The following is a 19882-nucleotide window of genomic DNA, read 5'->3' on the forward strand; positions in this document are numbered from 1 at the left end:
GGCCCTCCAAGCCATACCCACTCATTCCAAGGACAGAAACCACCCAGCCAGCCTCCAGCCATCCTGCCCTCCAAAACTGCCTCCACTGAGTGTGCGGACAAGGCGGACTGAATTTGAGCCCGTCAGCCTCTGTCTGCAACCACTGTTCCAGTACGCAAAGAACATGACCGTCGGGATGTCCTCCCGCCATCCTGACAAAGCCTGCGGTGCACGACACAGCAGCCAACGTCCACGGCAAGCTACCCGCTTCGAAGCAGAGGTCGCAGTGCTGAATCGGACTGTCAAAAGGAAACCTACAGGTGGCCTGATCGCGTCTTTTAAAGGGCCAGAGTTCAGGCACTAGCCAGAGAGAGGTAGGGAAGGAAACAGACCCTCAACAGGGCATGGTCTCTGTGCCTTCTCCCCCACCTCTCCCACCTGCTGGGAGTCTGGGCACGCACACACATGCACCCAGCGTGTTCTTCAAGCTGCCAGGCTGGATTCAGACAGCGGTCGGCCATGTGGGATCCAGCTCCCAGTGTAGAGATCCTAGCTACTGCACGACAGGGCTGGCCCTACAGCTTAACCTTAAATCACAAATCCTAAAGCTGATTACGGTCAACAACATGTTTTACAGTAATAGCTACCGTGCGTTCAAATGTAGACAACAACGCTGGGACTTGATACGATTAGTTTATCCATTTCCAAAAATCCTTTAACTTGTAGTAAAACAAACAAAAACTCACAACAAGTCAGCCTGTGGCAAGGTGGTTAAGGTAGCTGGATCCCACATGGCCAATGACATGGTTCAAGTCCTGGACCCAGTGGCTTGAGAAACACAGCCCAAATTCCAAGGGTAGGGAAAATAGAAGCGAAGCGACCATGGCATGACCATGACCTAGGGGGGGGGGGGGGTGTGATTTCTTGCTTCCCCGTCTTAAGCATATATGACCTCTGACAAATTAAACAAAAAACATGCAACATGAAATTTATCATCTTAACCATGTTTAAGTAGACAGCACAACAGCGTTAAATAGATTCATAGGCTTCTGCAACCGGTCCGCAGAACACCTGCATGTGGAAAATCTGAAACCCTGTCCCCACGAAACAACTTCCTATTTCTCCCTGCCCAGCCCGACAGTCACCCCTCCACCTTCGGTTTCCAATGTCTACCCTACACACCTCCGACAAGTGGGATCACACAGTATTGGCCCTTTGGCCTGGATACTTCACTCAGCATCATGTCCCCAATGTTCACGGATCCTGGAGCACGCGACTGGACTTCCCCTAAGACTGAATTCTGCTCCACAGGACGGACAGACCACTCCCCGCTTGTCCACGCACCTGCTGAGGCACACGTCGGGACGTCGGGAGTTTTGGCCTATTGGTTGTTATGACTGACGACACCATGGACGGGGTTTGTAAAGACTTCTCTTAGAGACCCTACTTTCAGTTGCTTGGGGGTATATACCCAAAAGTGAATTTAGTGGATTGGTCTTTCTACATTTTTTCTTTATTCACGATAGACCAACTATCTGTGTGCATGAGACAGAGATAGAGTGAGAGAGAGAAGAAAAAGATGAACACCTCCGGGAACCAGCAGTTAGCATAATGGCTATGTCGCTGGACTCCCACGTAGTCGACAGTGGTTCGTGTCCCGGACCCGGTGACTTAAAACTCACGCCGGGCGTGTGTGCGTGCGTGCCCAAGATCACCAGAGGAGAATGGAGGAGAAGGGATTACAATGTGGCCATCCCCCTGGGGGGTGATTTCTCGGTTTCTGTCTCTACGCCTTTCTCTCTGTCTGTCTGGCGAGCATATGCACCCTACAGCGAGAACCTCTCCAAAAAAAAAAAAAGATGAATACCTCCACAGCGGCTGGTCATGCTTCGATCCCCTTCTGCCAGTCCTCCAGCCCACTGGATCTCGGCCACTCTTGTCAAGCCCACCACGTTTCAAACTGAGTAGGCTGGGGACTCAAACCATGGTCACCAGGTGGGATGTGACTTCTTTTAAGCAGCACATACCACTGTTAACACTGAGCTAGCCTGATTATTTAATTATTTTATTTATTTTTAAGGTTTATGCCATAGAGTATGTGCGATTACCAGCAAGAGACAGAGAGCCCATGAGAAATCACTCATGAGGGGGAATGGCCTCGCTGCAATCCCTTCTCCTCCGTTCTCCTCTCAGGATTTTGGGTATACGCGTACACGTTCCCAGCATGATTTTCAAGCCGCCGGGTCTGAGACTTGAACCATAGTCAGCCATGTGGGAATCCAGCACCTTAACCTCCATGCCACCTGCTAGTCCCTATAATCTTATTTATAGAGAACATCTATACTGTTTTCTATAGTAGTCACGCCATTTTACATTCCTGCCAATGGGACACAGGGGTTCGTATTTCTCCACATCATCCCCAACGCTTCTCAATTTATTTTATTATAGCCAACCTAATGGGTAGTGTATTTATTTTTTAAGCTTTTTGCCATAGGGTGCATACACTCCCTAGAGAGAGTGGGAAAGTGAGAAATCACTTCTCAAGGGGGATGACCATGCCACAATCCCTCTCCTCCATTCTCCCCCTCAGGATTTTGGATACGCACACACTCGTGCACCCAGCATGATTTTCAAACCAACAGGTCTGGCTGGGGCTTGAACCACTGTCAGCTAACCACATCACCTGCTGGCCCCCTAGTTTATTCCTTTTAACAGAATTAGAAGAGGTTAGGTACGGTTCCGGGTTGAACTGTGTCCCCACACAAGTCACATGCTGAGATCCAAACCGCCGATATCTGCAGATGTAATTACTGCGGATGAAGTCATCACAGTGGGCCTTAATCCAGTACAACCAGCGCCCTTATCCAACGGCTAGATTTCAATCCAGACAGGCACACAGGGGGAGCCCCATGTGCATGTGAAGAGGCCCTCTCCCGGCCAAGGGCCAGAGAGGGCTGGAACAGACCCCACCCCACCCCCAGGGCAGTTCTCAGAAGGCAACGACCTCACTGACACTTGACTTTGACTCCCCGGCCTCCTGCGCTGCACAGAACACCTGCTGTTCCTGGAACCTTGCTGTGGCAGCCCCAGAAAACTAGTCCAGGGCCCTGTCCAGGGTCAGGGTATTAAGGGGCTGATCCGCAGGGCCACCACCCTCCTCTGGGCCGCTGCGTTTTATCAATCGCACTTTCAAACCCTCACGTGTACCCTGGTCAAACGCAACTCTCTAGCTTCTGCGATTCTTTCTCCTTCCTCTTTTACTTATTTATTTATTTTAGATCTGCCAAGGATGCATATGCGCCCCAGAGACAGTGACAGAATGAAGGAGAAAGCACCTGTCTGTGGGATCTGGAAAACCCACTTATCATAATACTATTTTTTTTTTAAATAGGTTTTTGCTATAGGGCGCATGCGCTTGCCAGACAGAGAGAGAGAGAGAGAGAGAGAGAGAGAGACAGAGAGACAGAAAGCGAGAAATCACAACCCAGGGGGGATGGCCATGCCGCAATCCCTTCTCCTCCATTCTTCTCTCAGGATCTTGGGCCCCCACACACATGCGCCCAGCGTGAGTTTTGAGCCACCGGGTCCAGGACGTGAACTGCGGTCGACTACATGGGATTCCGGCAACATAGCCATTACGCTAACTGCTGGTCCCTCCTTTTTTTTTTTTTTAAATAGGTTTTTGCTATAGGGCGCATGCACTCACCAGAAAGACAGAGAGACAGAAAGCGAGAGATCACTGCCCAGGGAGGATGACCACACCACAATCCCTTCTCCTCCATTCTCCTCTCGGGATCTTGGGCATGCACACACATGTACATGGCATGAGTTTAAGCCACCAGCTCCGGGACTTGAACCGCAGTCGATTACGTGGGAGTCCAGCGACACAGCCATTACGCCATCTTCTGGTCCCACATAACGCTCTTGAGAGTCGTCCACTCTGGAGCTTGTCCATGCCTCAGTCCTTTTCATGGCCGAGTCACATCGATGGAACAGACAGGCGACGTTCTGTTTAGTCCAGGTACTGACATTTTCGCAAGGGTTGCAAACACATGGGTCTTCCGGTAACTGCCTGCCTTCCATCAGGTAAGCTTTATCTTGGCTCTGAGAAGCCGCTAATATCTCATCTCTAAAATTCATCCCTAGCCCCTCTCTGAAACGGCTTAGAGAAGAGCTGACTGAAAATGGCCCAGAGGACCACGGAGATCACTGAAGAGAAGAGGGGGAATAATGCATGCACCCTGGAGAAGGTGGTTCTGCAGGGACTCGGCCTTGCTCTCCAGCCCGGCCAAGCAAGAGCGGCACTTTTTTGTTTGTTTTAAGAGAGAGATTTTTGCTACAGAGTGCCTGTGCTTGCTGGAGACACAGAGACAGAAAGCGAGAAAGCACCCCCCAGGGGGGATGGCCACGCCGCAACCCCTTCTTCCCCACTCTGCTCTCCGGATCTTGGGCACGCACGCGCACACACCCGGCGTTGAGTTTAAGCCACCGGGTCCAGGACTCGAATCGCAGTTGACTATGTGGGAGTCCTGCAGCTTAACCACTATGCCATCTGCTGGTCCCAAGAGCTGCACCTTTTAAGAACTCGGCCTGGCAGATCTCATCCTCATTCCATCTCCGACTGACCTGTCTCCTTTTCTCCAAGAACCACTACTTCAGAAGGGAGGAGGAAGCTGGGGTCTTTGCCCTTCTTGGCACATCCCAAACAGGACGGATGTGAATTGTAACAGAAATCAGGATTAGCAGTGATTCCTCCTGCCTCCTACAAACCCCACCCTGAGGTGAGGCTCTGGATCACATCCAGGTAAGTGTGCTAGGTGCCAGACAGGCCATGGATGTCCTCTTAGGAGCACCATCAGAATCCCCCAGAGGACGGAGTAAACCCCACCCTATCCCACAGGTCCCATTTGTAGGTCCCATCGGGGCTGGAAAACTCACATTTCTTTTTTACTTTTTTTATTTTAAGTTTATGTATTTACATTCACTCACGACACATCATTACAGCATACAAAATGAGATTTCCCATCCAGAATACGCTGTATATCGGCTCAATCAGGCACATTAACATACGTGTTATCGTCAACCAATCATTTTCCATTTCCTGTTTCCCGTAGATTTTGCTTTTGTTCCCATCCTTGATTCCCTACCTCTCACCTTCTGTCGTGTCCCACTCTCCTCCCACACTGTCTCTGGTATCCATGGTTGCTTTCTATGCCTTTCCCATTTTATTGATTCGCTAATGAACTTCATCTAAATATTTCCAATAGCAGGTGCAGCGGATATATACATATCCGTGGACACAAGTCTGACTTTCCGCATAAACCTCAGTGAGTAGAATGAACATAGATACTATAAAGTAGCACAGCTTACTGCAGCTAATGGGGCTGGAGAATTCACATTTCTAGCAAGTTCCTAAGGATGCGCTACTGGTCAGGGGACCACACTTAAAAGAACACTGAGTGGTCGAACTACGAGACACAGGGATTTTGCTTTGCTGATGGGTCAGGTGAAATGCCTCTTAATTGTCGCTTAAATTTGTATTTCCCACGCAGGGAGTGAGATCGAGCATCTTTCCACCCAGTTTAGAGCTATCAGTGAATTATCTTTAAAAAGCGGATCAGACTAGGGACCAGCAGTTAGTGTAATGGCTATGTTGCTGGACTCCCACGTAGTCGACCGCGGTTCGAGTCCTGGGCCCGGTGGCTTAAACTCACGCCAGGCGCATGTGCGTGCGTGCCCGAGATCCCAAGAGGAGAATGGAAGAGAAGTGCCTGCAGTGTGATTTCTCGCTTTCTGTCTCTCCGTCTCTGTCTTTCTGGCGAGCGCACATGCCCTACAGCAAAAACCTCTCAAAACAAATAAATGAATAAAAATGAACAGACTAAGAGTCTATGCCAGGTATTAGCAGGCAAGCATTGGAACGAACTACGTATGTGCTATCCACCCCAATCTTTAAATGATGCAGGTAACTTTAACCTCCAAGTCCCTTCAATGCCTCTTCAAAACAATACTAAAAACACTGGAACTGCTTTCATAAAAGCTGCCACTCCCACAGACCTATGTGGATCAGCCATCCAACAGAGTGTCTTGAAATAAACCTTAAATGCGTAACCTCCTACCTGCTCCATCCCAGAAATGACATCGCACGCTGCAAAGACAGACACGCGCGTGGATGGAAATAAGGATTCTTTCTGACACGCACACACCGGCATCCCTGCAGAGTCATAGGATCGACATGGCTACCATGTGACCGTTTGCTAAATTACCACAGCTCAGACCGGGTTCCAATGTTTGCAAAGAAGCCCTTTGCTACAAAAGACATGATCTGAAAGCTGCTATGAAAACACTTCTGAAACATTAACCTGCAGTTCTGAAGCAATCATTAAGGATGTGATTCTACTGGCTGGGAATCTTTGCCACATTGCAACTGTGCAGAGGAAGACATGCCCTGTCCTTCCACGGCCCCACCCTCCCTCGGCTACAAAACACCATGCTCTGTGAGACAGTCAGCCTCCTCCTGCTAAAAGATGTTGAAGTTTCTTGATACATTTATTTAGCAAAGGCAGGCCCAGATTCTCATAATGTCTCCTCAGGGAACATTCTGCTCCAGCTCCACCTAAATTGCACTGGAAAGAAATGAAATAAGAGGGGCAGCCTTGAGTCAGCATCCTTCAGGAGAAACCCTGGCGGAATATAAATGAAAAACGAAATGAGAAAAGTCAGGCCTCAGCCAGGTGGGCTGGGCCAGCACTCTGCCTGCTGTCTGGGGCTCTCGTGCCTTCATTGGGGGGAGGGCGCAAGGGCTTCTTTTGATCTGACTCTCCTGTTTGCAATGTCCTTTCAGGATTGGGGTCTGGCTAGTGCAAGAGCTTGGATGGCCCTTCCTTAAGGAGACCTCTGGGCAGAAAGACCTTCCTGCAGCGCTAAGTCCCTTCCTCAGCTCACCTAGGGGCTCTGGGGAGCCACGTCAATTATGCTCCTTCCACCTTCCGGTGCTGTCAGTAATGCATGTTGCAGGGAGTGGGAAGACCGGTCCCTAGAAGTGGCAGCACCATAATGTTGGAAAGTGTGCATTTGGGGGCTGGCAGGTGGTATGGTAGTTGAGGTGCTAGACTCCCACATGGGCGACCATGGTTCAAGTCCTGGACCTAGCAGCTTTCTTGCTTGCTTCTTTTTTTTGGAGAGGTTTTTGCTATAGGGCGCGTGCGCTCGCCAGAAAGACAGACAGAGACGGAGAGAGAGAAAGCGAGAAATCACCCCCCAGGGGGGATGGCCACGCCGCAATCCCTTCTCCTCCATTCTCCTCTTGGGATCTTGGGTACACATGTACACACACCCAGTGTGAATTTAAGTCACTGGGTCCGGGACTCGAACCGCAGTCGACTACATGGGAGTCCAGCAACATAGCCATTATGCCAACTGCTGGTCCCACAGCTTGTCACTATTCCTTTCTCTCTGTCTGTCTCTCTCTGGTCAAAATTGAAGAAAAATGATAAATACACCTTTAAAATAAGAAAATATTTTTTAAAAAAGGAAAAAAAGAGAGAGAGAGAGAGAGAGAATGTGCATTTTGCTCCCCCACATGGCCCAAAGCTCCACCACAGCAAATTTCAGATCAGTGCCTGTCATCTGCTCGGAGAGGGCTCCCCAGTGTGGGGACGGTGGCCACGTATGTGGTATATTTCTGCTCAACGCCAGCTTCTTGCATCACGTGCTGGTATGGCGAGACTCCTTGAGAACAAGCTGCTTCGATTCTTGGCTGAGGAGGACTTTCTGACACAGCCCTCCTCCACGGGCGGCTCCACTCCGCGTGCCGGCACACACAGCAGTCCGCACAGGCACAAGGATTTGGGGGGGGGGGGCACCAAGGCGCTCGCCAGAAAGACAGACAGAGACAGAGAGAGAGAAAGCGAGAAATCACCCCCCAGGGGGGATGGCCACGCCGCAATCCCTTCTCCTCCATTCTCCTCTTGGGATCTTGGGTACACATGTACACACACCCAGTGTGAATTTAAGTCACTGGGTCCGGGACTCGAACCGCAGTCGACTACATGGGAGTCCAGCAACATAGCCATTATGCCAACTGCTGGTCCCACAGCTTGTCACTATTCCTTTCTCTCTGTCTGTCTCTCTCTGGTCAAAATTGAAGAAAAATGATAAATACACCTTTAAAATAAGAAAATATTTTTTAAAAAAGGAAAAAAAGAGAGAGAGAGAGAGAGAGAATGTGCATTTTGCTCCCCCACATGGCCCAAAGCTCCACCACAGCAAATTTCAGATCAGTGCCTGTCATCTGCTCGGAGAGGGCTCCCCAGTGTGGGGACGGTGGCCACGTATGTGGTATATTTCTGCTCAACGCCAGCTTCTTGCATCACGTGCTGGTATGGCGAGACTCCTTGAGAACAAGCTGCTTCGATTCTTGGCTGAGGAGGACTTTCTGACACAGCCCTCCTCCACGGGCGGCTCCACTCCGCGTGCCGGCACACACAGCAGTCCGCACAGGCACAAGGATTTGGGGGGGGGGGGACACACGCAATACATTGCCTGCAACCATGAGAAAGAAGACATAACGCCTACCGGTCTGTGCCTGAAGAATTTTACACCGTATAAGCTCCCAATCCCCCTGGGGCTCCGGGTTGGCTAGAGCGCTTAGTTTCTTATGAATGATTTCCATTTAGCTCCTGAATCATTGTCCTATGTAGCGGCTGACACGTCTGTCCTACTTAATTCTGTGGTTTTTGCAAACTGGATAAAAGTGATTTTCGCTGAATAAAGGCATCGTGGTTTCATTTTTTTAAAAAATGATGATGATGATCAATGCTATCTGTCTGGCAGGCTGTCCAAGCTTCCTTGGGATGATCAACATCGCTAGCATTTGCAGGATCTTTCAAAGAAACAGGCTCTGCGATTTCATTATGCCAGAAGCAGTCTCCCTGCCAAGGCCGCCCCTGCATCCTGCCACAGGTGACCCATCTGTCCCCAGCACAGGAGGACGCTTGTTTTCCTGCAGTGGGTAGCTTCTCTTGGCCGTCCACAGAGCCCTGGTTCAGCTCTCCCATCTCGCGGCGTTCCTTTCTGCCTGCTGCAGCCTGGCGCAGCTGGAGTTCCGATCCCAAGGCCCCAGCATGTGCGCGGCACTAATTACGCCGCCGACGGCGTGTGCTTCTCACCATCAACGCCGCCTCCACTGCTGCACTTCGGGTGTGTTGGGGGGGGTGTACTGTTCACATTTTTAAGAATTTCAGCACTTAGCAAGAAGTGAAAGCTTCTTTACGATTATCCAATTAATTTGGTCGCACCCCATTTTGTCAAGACGGTTTGCAAAAGGGGAGCTTTCCAAATGCGTTTGAAGCATCTCGGAGGGTTAAGTAAACAACCCAACTGTGCCGAGGGCACACTGGTGCATTCAGTCAGCCCTGTCTTCCTCGAGGACTCCCACTCACTTAGCTGAGCCCATAGAGAAGGAGTATGAGTGGTACAGGGTCAAGTTCCCTAAATGCAGTGAAAGAGAGAACTGCAGGGCGTGGGGGGAGGGTTGTCTTTGTTTCTCTCCTTTTTAAAAAAAAAAGACAGATTTTTGCTATAGGGCACATACGCTCAACAGAGAGAGACAGAAAGTGAGAAATCACCCCCTAGAGGGGGATGGCCATGTCGCAATTCCTTCTCCTCCATTCTCCTCTCGGGATCTTGGGCTCATATGCACAGATGCCCAGCGTGCGTTTCAAGTCACCAGATCCAGGACTTGAACCACATTCAGCCATGTGGGCGTCCAGCAACGACAGCATGATGCCATCAGCTAGTCCCCCAAACTGTATTTTGATAGACAACCATTCGCCGGGTCATCCTGACTGATCAGTATTAATTTTGCGTCCATTCGTCCGTTTGCGGAATGTCAGCCTTCCCCTGTTTAAAGGTAAACTACGTGCACACTGACAGCAGATATTTTTCTCTGGTTGCCCAATAGAATGTATCGAGCTTATAACTATCGATCTTCGGAAAGGGCAGCTGAAGAGTTTCTGCACAGCGTTCTAATTCTAATATAAACATCATCTACACTTAATCTTCCCCACGCAACTGAATCTAGTTTACAGACCATCTGTCCCTAACTCCACCAATCAGTATTACTGTCACTGAAGTTATCCTGCAATAAATTCCTCTCAAAAAAAATGACTCTGGGGACCAGCAGTTGGTGTAATGGCCACGTCGCTGGACTCCCACATAGTTGACCGCAATTCCAAGTGTCGGGCGCATGTACGTGCGTGCCCAAGATCCCGAGAGGAGAATGGAGGAGAAGGGATTGTGGTGTGGCCATGCCCCCCCCCGGGGGGGGTGATTTCTTGCTTTCTGTCTGTTTCTGTCTATCTGGCGAGTGCACGTGCCCTATAGCAAAAACCTCTCCAAAAAAAAAAAAAAAAAGAATGTGCGAGTGCGTTGCCCAAAAAGAAAAAAACTCCAAAAAAAAAAAAAAAAAAAAAAAAAAAAAAAGACTCTGCATATAGCCACATAAGATGACCTGGACTCAAGGGCCAGCAGGTGGCATGGTGGTTAAGGTGCTGGATTCGCTTAGCCTACTGTGTGGATCAAAGCCCAGAACCAGTGGCTTGAAAAACCACACTGGGCGCATGTGCATGTATGTTCAAAAACCCAACGGGAGAATGGAAAAGAAAGGATTGTGGCATCACCATCCCCCCGGGGGGAGCTTCTCACAAAAGGAAAACTCACTCACTAACTAAGATACCCAGTAGGGTGGGTCCCTCTCTCCCGGTCTCCCCCAACTCCCTAGCTGGCTGACACAGAGGGCTGGGAGCTGGGGCAGACCACGCTCAACAGTCAGCAATTTAAGGTTAACGAGAACTTGCTTTTGCCCCTGGGCCCCCGCAGAGCACCTGCAGGACACAGAGACCCCCTCACCCATACACGTCCACTGCTCCTAACCCTACACACGTGAGGAAGGCGTCTCCATGCTTCACTCGTTCTCCCAGAGATGTTTTGTCCTTGGGACACCATTCCATGGAGCCCCAACCAGAGCAGTCATGTCACAAGAGAGAGATATCCCTGACACAGGTGGGGTCAGGTCACGCCAGCCTTCACCAGTCACCAGCCAGAACATTTCCTCATTCCCAGTCCGACCCATCGACACAGCACAGCCTTAGCGGTTTCGGGGGCAGGGTGGGTGTAAATCCGGTGGAGGCTGCTTATCTGAACTTCCTACGAGATTAATCTTCTACCTACCCTTGTGGACAAAGACAAACAGCCACAGAGTGCCAGGTGACAGTATTCCGTGGGAATAAACACTGTGGAAAGAAGCCAGTTGAAAAGGTTGAGACTGCAGCGGAAACTTGGTGTTCTAGAGGCGTATGTGTTTTGTAAACCAAACGCTGTTTGGTTATGCAGAGGGGGAAAAAAGTCTCTGGAGGAGCGGTGAAAAATATTAAAGGTCAGTAAATACCCTGCCCTTTATTACTGTCCACTGAGTGTGTCCAAGAGGAACACTTTTAAGTGAAAACATGAAAGCGCCCGATAATGTAATTCGTCTACAAAGAAGCGCTACATGAAAGCTTGAATCATAATTAAAGTTAATCAGCAATGTTCAATGAAGATTAAATGCACCCTGGTGTAGAAGCCAGAAAATCCTCAGCCTGCCAGGAGGACATGCCTTATAAATGAAGACTTTCTCTAGGTTTCCAGGACCCAAAAGCTAAGGGGTAGGGTCCCTTCGCTTGCTTTGAAATAAGAGAAGGCAGGGCTGGCTCCATGGTGCCATGGTAACGTGCTACTCCTGAGAAGCTGGGTCCCACTGGCCAGCTGTGGAAGAGCCCTCGGCCAGGTGCACCAGAGCCCTCGGCCAGGTGCACCGGAAACACACAGGCACCTGCATGAGAGCACAAGACTAAAGAAGGGGACTGTGGTGTGGCCAGACTCCACGGAGGATGTATCTCTCTGTCTTCTCTCTCTTTTTTGTGTATGTGCACATGATCAACACAAAGATAAAAAATAAGAGGAGACAGATGTGCATTTTAAAGGACTTAAAGATGCCAACAGAACATTCCTGAGATAACAGAGTTGGCCACAGAAAAGGCAGATCTCGTGCCGAGTTTTTACCAGTTTCAGAGAGCTCACTTCAAACTCTGCAGTCGCCCCTACACACTATCCAACCCCAACCAACATTCAGACCTAAGCCTGGCGGTGGCAGCCCTGCAGAACCGAGGCCCTGCACCGTCCCAGTACCGGCATCCAGAGGGCTCTTGCTCTTTGCTGGACACACGAGCAGATCCATCCATCATACGCCTACTGCCCTACTTTGCACCGGACGTCAAAGAGGTCCATTTGGATTATTCCGTGTGAATCAAGTTATATACTCATCTGAGCGGAAAGATCCCCTTGGTGAGTGAAGCGCAGCGGTTTTGGGATCAAGTGTCGTGGTGACTGCAGGAGCAGACGCAGACACAGACGCAAACACAGAGCTGCCATTTCCTTCTCAAGGCTTCAGCGACAGATGCCACGCATTCCAGAGCAATCAAGAACCCTTGCACAGAGAGATGCAACTGGACAAGACTGGGGTTGCAGGGGGTTGCAGGGGGTGGGTGTGGTGGTTAAGGCGCCTGGATCCCACATGGCCGACTGTGCGGTTTGAGTCCCGGGCTCAGTGGCTTAAAGGACATGCTGGGCATGTGTGCGTGTGCGCCCAAAATCTCAAGAGGAGAACGGAGGAGAGAGATTATAGCGTGGTTATTGCCCCTGGGGAGCATTTTTCTTGCCCCCTCCCCCCCCACTTTGTCTCACCCCACATAAGCATGTGTGCCTCATAGTAAATTAAAATAGATCAATAAATAAAGACAGGACCTAGGGTCCAGACGATGGTGTAGCACTAACACAAGGCTCCACGAGCCTGACACGCACAGGAAGTTCTAGGTTCCCATCCACAGACCTACCCGACCATGGTGGGTGTGCAAGCGCCTGTGATCCGGGTCGGGATGCAGCTGCGGGAGGACCACAGCGTCTCTATCTCTTGCTCACAAGAGACAGAGACAATTTCACTGCTGACTGCACAGTGTCTCCAAAATCCATACACCCACAAGCCAAGTTTATACTTTTCACAGAAAAGGAAATTGACAGGGTTTACAAAGAGGCGAGACAACTCAGGGACTACATGAAGGCAGGTGGGAGGGTAGCATGTGTCTGTTTATTGTAGATGAAAACTGCAGAACGGGGGACCAGCAGTTAGCATAATGGCTATGTCGCTGGACTCCCACGTAGTCGACCGCGGTTTGTGTCCGGGACCTGGTGGCTTAAAACTCACACCGGGCACATGTGCGTGGGTGCCCAAGATCCCAAGAGGAGAATGGAGGAGAAGGGATTGCGGCGTGGCCATGCCCCCTGGGGGGTGATGATTTCTCGCTTTCTGTCTCTCTGTCTGGCGAGCGCACATGCCCTATAGCAAAAACCTCTCCAAAAAAAAATAAAAAATAAAAAACTGCAGAGGGGAAAGTGGTAGGAAGGGGTCTTGCTGCCAGAGATGGTGGAGGGCTGGCCACTTCTGCTCCCACTTTCCCTATTGCTTCTACTGTCGTGGTGAATGACTGAATGAATGAGTGAAGGAGGTGTACACACACTTACGCCTCAGTCCTCGGAAAGAAGGAAAGGCAGTCGTACGCTGTAGCATGGCTGAACCTTTTGTACATTATGCGCCATGAAGTAAACCAGCAGGAACCAAAGACAGGTTACAATCCCCTTACACAAGGTGTCCAGGGCAGCCCCGTTCACAGGGACAGGTGGTGGAACGGTGGGTGCCGGGGGCTGGAGGAATTCTTTATAAAACAGGGACAGGCGTTTAGCTGGGAAGAGGAGAAAGTTCTGGAAACGGGTGGTGCTTGTGGTTGCACACCAGTGAGAATGTGCACAAGGGGACCGAGATGTACAGGTAAAAATGGGAAGGACCGTACGATTTCAGTTATGTATATTTTATGAGAATAAAAAATACAGGGGTGGGGACGGCAGGGAGCACAGTGGTTAAGATGCTGGATTCCCGTGTGGCTACCTGTGGTTCAAATCCCAGACGTTGATGACTTGAGAATCACATCTGGGGCATGTAAATGTGTCCCCAAGATTCCAACAGGAGAATGGAGAAGGGACTGTGGCATGGTCAAGCCCCCTGGGGGGTGATTTCTTACTTTCTCTTTCACTGTCTTCCCAGCGAGCATGTGCAACCCTACATCAACAATCTCATTTTTAAAAGATGGAAAAAAAAATCTTTGAATGTCAGCCTTAAATAAAGGCCAAGAGCTTTTTTTTTTTTTTTTTTTTTTTTTTTTAAATTATTTGGGGGCCAGGAGATGGAGTAATGGCTATATCACTGTATTCCTATGGAGTTGACCACTGCTCGAGCCCTGGACCCGGCAGCTTACACCTCACGCCGGGTGCGTCTGCGTGCGTGCCCAAAATCCTGAGAGGAGAGTGAGGTAGAAGGGATTGTGGTGTGGCCATCCCCCCGAGAGTGATTTCTCACTTTCTGTCTCTCTGTGTCTGTCTCTCTGGTGAGCATACGCACCCTATAACAAAAACCTCTCTCAAAAAACTGGAAGTAATTGTTATTTTTAAAATTTAACTTTATTTATTATTATCAATATAACCAGAGAGAAAAACACAGAGATAGAGAGAAAGTGAAAGAGCAAGCTACCAGGCCTGGGACTCAAACCACAGTTGGCCATGTAGGATTCCAGTGCCCTTAACTACCATGCCACCTGCCAGTCCCAAGGCCAAGATCTTTTCATCACCTTTTCTTTCTTTTCTTTTCTTTTTCTTTCTTTTTTTTTTTTTTTTTTGAGTTGTTTAGTTTTGTTTTTGTTTTTGGCCAGAGGGTGCATATCCTCACTGGAAAGAGACACGGAGTCAGAGAAGAAAAAGCAAGCACCTTCCAATGGGAAGCGGTCACACCACCATCCCTCCTCCTCCGTGTCTCCATCTTGTTGGGATCTGGGGCAGGCACACGCGCGTGCCCGGCTGGCTTCTGAAGCCAGCAGGGCCAGGATGCACACTGTGGTCGGTTACGTGGAATGCAGCCCCCTTAACCACGAGGCTACCGGATCAGCCCCACTGTATTTGAGGAACAATTTTAAACTGGGAGGTCCATTTGAAAATAAGTCATTGTGTTATGAGGTCTTTGAGTAGAAAGCTTGGGCCGATTATTTTCCCCTTCAGTAGATTATAAATGAAATTAAGTGACGTTCATTAATATATGGTCACACTGACAAAATTTTGTTTGTTTTTGTCAAAGGGTGTATGCACTTGTCAGAGAAAGAGAGGGCAAGTGAGCAATCAAACCCCAGGGGAATAGCCACGCCACAATCCACTCTCCTCTTGGGATTTTGGGCATTCATGCACGTGCACCCAGCATGATTTTCAAGTTGCCGGGTCAGGGACTCAAACTTCGGTCTGCCACGTGGGATTCGGGTGACTTAACCACCACACCACCTGCTGGTCCCCAAAACTTTTTTTTTTAGACAAAGAAGAACACCATGGAGGTATGCAAAACCGGGTCTCTTTCTATTCCAGGATAAATGATCTCACCCAGCCAAATTCCTATGTGGAAGCCCTTAAATCTCAATGTTCCCGAGTTTGGATATGGGGCCTTTAGGAACTGGTTAAGGCTGAATGAGGTCATGAGGGTGGGGCCCTAATCTGATAGGACCAGTGTGCTTATAAAAGAGGGCGAGCTGCCAGGCTCTGTCCGCCCTCCGTGCAGTCACAGAACACAGGCCAAGTGAGGACACAGGGGGAAGGCGGCCGGCTGCAGGCCAGGAGGAAGGGCTCCCCAGAACAGGAATCTTCTGGCACCGTGATCTGGGATTTCTACCTTCCAGAAATTGTGAGAAAACACACTGCAAATGCTGAAGCCACACGGCCTGCGGAATTCCGTGCTGGCCCGGCAGTTTCACACAATAGCTTTCTTGTCTTCCCAATGTGCAGTGACAGCAGATCTGGGTGCCGTGGTAGGGAAGCCGAAAGGGGATAAAACACACAGACGCTGACAGTGGCTACACGACCACAAAAAAAAGACAGGGAGCACTGCCTTGTACACGCGGAACATCTGGCCACACCAGCAGTCAGCCAGCCTTGACACAACTACCGTGGGAGCCTGGTCACTCTGCAGAGACAGCTGACCCTGATCACGTGCGTTGGGAGCAACCTCCATGGCCTCCTCACTAGATGCCAGCCAGCGTCTCTCTCTCTTTCTCTGTCACACACACACACACACACACACACACACACACACACAAGTGCACATGTCCAGGCTCTGACAGTCAAAAATGTCTCCAGATACTGGGCCAGCACTGTGGGGCCTGGTGGCTTAGGGACCTGGACTCCACATGGTGGGTCAAATTCAACCACACTGGGGGCTAGCAGGTGGCACAGAAGTTAAGGCAGCTAGGGAACCAGCAGTTAGCGTAATGGCTATGTCGCTGGACTCCCACGTAGTCGACCGCGGGTCGCGTCTCGGACCCGGTGGCTTAAATCTCACACCGGGCGCGTGTGCGTGCGTGCCCAAGATCCCGAGAGGAGAATGGAGGAGAAGGGATTGCCACGTGACCATCCCCCCTGGGGGGTGATTTCTTGCTTTCTGTCTCTATGTCTCTGCCTGTCTGGCGAGCGCAGGTGCCCTATAGCGAAAACCTCTCCAAAAAAAAAAAAAGTTAAGGCAGCTGGATCTCACGAGGCTGAATGGTTCGAGTATTGATTGGACCCAGTGGCCTGAGAATCATACCAGGCATGTCCAAAATCCCAGGAGAATGGAGAAGGGACTGCGGTGTGGGCATCCCCTCTGGGGGGTGATTTCTCATTTTTCCTCTCTTGATCACTCTTTCTCTGACACATACCCTACAGCAAAGTTAAAAAGAGAAAAGAAGGGACCACCAGATGGTGTAATGGTTATATTGCTGGACTCCCATGGAGTTATCCATAGTTCAAGTCCAGGACCTGGTGGCTTAAAACTCATGCTGGGGGACCAGCAGTTAGCATAATGGCTAAGTCGCTGGGCTCCCATGTAGTCGACCGTGGTTCAAGTCCCGGACCTGGGGGTTTAAAAATCATTCATGCCGGGCGCATGTGCATGTGTGCCCAAGATCCCAAAAGGAGAATGCAGGAGACGGGATTATGGCGTGGCCATCTCCCTGGGGGGTGATTTCTCCCTTTCGGTCTACCTCTCTCCAGCAAATGCACATACCCTATAGCAAAAATGTCTCTTACAAATAAATAAATAAATAAATAGAAGGGGGGATAAAAAAAAAGAAAAGGAAGGGCAAGAGAAAAACATGCTAGGTGCCGTGTTTATGCATGCTCAAAATCCCAACAGGACGGAAAGATGGAGAAGAAGGGATTATGGAGTGACCACACCTCATTGGAGGTGCTTTCTCCACTCTCCCTCTCCCTGTCTCTTTCAGGCAAGCGCAAGCACCCTCTGACCAAAAATAAAAACTAAAAAAAGTAAAAATAAATAGTTTCTAGATACTGGCAAATGTCTCCCAGGGAGAACCTCTCTCCTAATCTGAGAGAGAGACCTTTGGCAACCCCCCCCATGTTTATAAAGAAAACACTAAGAAAAACAATAGTCTCTGTTTGGGAGAGAAGGCAAGGCAAGTGGAAGGCGGCACGAACAAGAGAATTCTTTCACGATCTCCAGGCCCCTGCGAGGCCCCTGCGTGACCCGAAATCCAGAGCCAATTTGGAGGATGTATCCCTGCCCAGATACTGGAACTGACTGCAACGCCACCGGCAGAAATTCAGCAACAATTCGGTGTGTTAGACGGGAAGCGGATACGCTGCTATCAGCACCCCAGTCCTGGTCCCTGAGGCTTCTCAGGAAAAGAAGGGCCGCCCCGGCTTTCCTGGAGAAGATGGGCTTCCAGATAACACGGAGACAGCTTTTCCAGAGAACGCAGGTGGCCAGCTAACTCGCAGCGAGCTGGGGAGGAGAAAGGGTACCGCCTTCTGGGGGAGGAAGAGTGCTGCCCCAGATTACGGTGACGGCGGCCATGAGCCTATGCACGCGGCCGTAGTCCCTACACAGAGGCGGTCAACGGGCCAGAAGGCGTGAGAGCCAGAGGGGGCCTGCCACTGCGCCACGCGTAATACCAGACTTTCCCCTTCTAACGCGGTGCTGCCACGTCGTCGTCCTCCCGCCTCTGTCTTAGCTGGGACTCGAGGCGTACTCTGCCACATCTGGCTCTTTCACAGACACGGCCTGGTCTATGTTACCCAGGCCCGTCTCGAGCTCAGCCTCTTGAGCTCCTGGGACGCCAGGTGCACGCCACCACACCCACCTTTAGGTTGGGCCGGGAATGGAACCTGAGCCTCCCAATGAACGTAGCAGGAGAAGGAGCAGACAGTCCCCTCTGGGCACCCTGCAGGCAGGGTCCCGTTCAAAGGACTTGCCCTGCCCTCCTGTCCTTTATACTGCTACCCCCGTCACTGCCCTCCTTCCCACTAAGGTGCTTGACTGACTCTTCCTCAAAGTGAAAACCAGTGCACGGGTCAGCTGCCGCCATGTTGGTTAAGCTGAGTGGATCACACATGGCTGACGCTGCAGCTGCCAATCCTGGAACGAGTGGATTGAAAACACGCCGGGCACGTGCGTATGCATGCCTCGAGTCCTGAGAGAATGGCACAGAGGGGACTGCAGGGTGGCCAACCCCTGGGAGGTGATTTCCCGCGCTCTCTCTCTCTCTCCGTATCTCCCTAGCAAGTGTACTTGTCCAGTGGCAAAATATTCTAAAACGAAAAACCAAGACACCCTTCATCGTGGCTCCTCGTTGTCCTGGAGTCCCTGCCACAGTGTACTTCTGTGGGAAACGTCAGACCCTACGGCCATCCTCACGCAACCCGAGGCTCCCGTCGTGCAGTCTGCCTTCCTCACTTTCCCGCTCACCGTGGGGAGCGCCCATGCCATCCAGACACTCCCCTTCACACCGTGGCTTACACCGGTGACCCCTCCTGCCTGCCCCTCAGGAAGCGTCTCCCAGAAAACCCCACACACATCTCACACGTCTGTCTATGCCCCGGGACACTCCGAGAGCGTGAGAGTCAAAAGACGATTGTCCAGAGTGGGTGCAGTCGGCCGCACTGCAGACGGGGACGCCACCTCCGAGACCTGACTGTCCGTGCCCCTGGGTTCCCTCTGCTCTGAGAGCAGACCACGCGGCCTGAGGGCCTCGGGCTGAAGGCATCTCCCTCCAGCCCCAGAACCCACTTCGGAGGCCATGCGGCCACAGTGTAGACCGGAAACGAGGTCTTACAGAAAACGCTGGCCGGTCCACCGGTACTTTCATGGCTGCCTGTCATTTCCAAACACATTGCAAAGGAACATACGAGGAGTCTGCAAAAAGTTCCGAAAACGCATCTTAGATAAAAAAATTAAAAATAAAATAAAAAAATAAAATGCACAGACTCTAAAATGTTTTTCCACCAGAATAAACTCCTGTTTTAAGTCCATTTTTAACACAACCTGTTTGAAGTCCGCAAGACAAACAAAGCCTTCTCAGAGAGAAGAGCCAAGTGCTTTTAGTTTGTGTGTTTGTTTATTCTTTATAAATCATCCTTCCGAGGAAAAGCGCCAACTTCAAATGTATACGGGGAAAAGACCAGGCAGGATGCGTCACTCCAAAGCACACACATTTTCACCAAGTAGACGATTTTTCCTTCCAGAAGTGAGTATCTGACACCCAGAAGCGACCTAAAAGTGGAGTTCATGGTGAAATGCTGATAGCCTCAGCATTTTCTGTTCTTTTTAGCAAAATCACCTACTAAAAGGAATCTTGAGAAATTAAAAGGGGAACTCTTCCGAAATGACTGTTTCCTGCAGTACGCCTGTATCTATTTTTAAAGCACAGAATATATGGAAAGTTCAGCA

The 19882-nt window shown here is 50.4% G+C and overlaps 1 protein-coding gene across 1 annotated transcript in view; it reads right to left on the bottom strand.

Moving 5' to 3' along the window:
- TBL1X (transducin beta like 1 X-linked) overlaps positions 1-19882 on the bottom strand; it is a 272758-nt gene that overhangs the window by 135526 nt on the left and 117350 nt on the right.

The sequence above is a fragment of the Tupaia chinensis genome, unplaced genomic scaffold (assembly GCF_000334495.1).
Source record: "Tupaia chinensis unplaced genomic scaffold, TupChi_1.0 Scaffold000222_1, whole genome shotgun sequence".
NCBI lineage: Eukaryota > Metazoa > Chordata > Mammalia > Scandentia > Tupaiidae > Tupaia > Tupaia belangeri.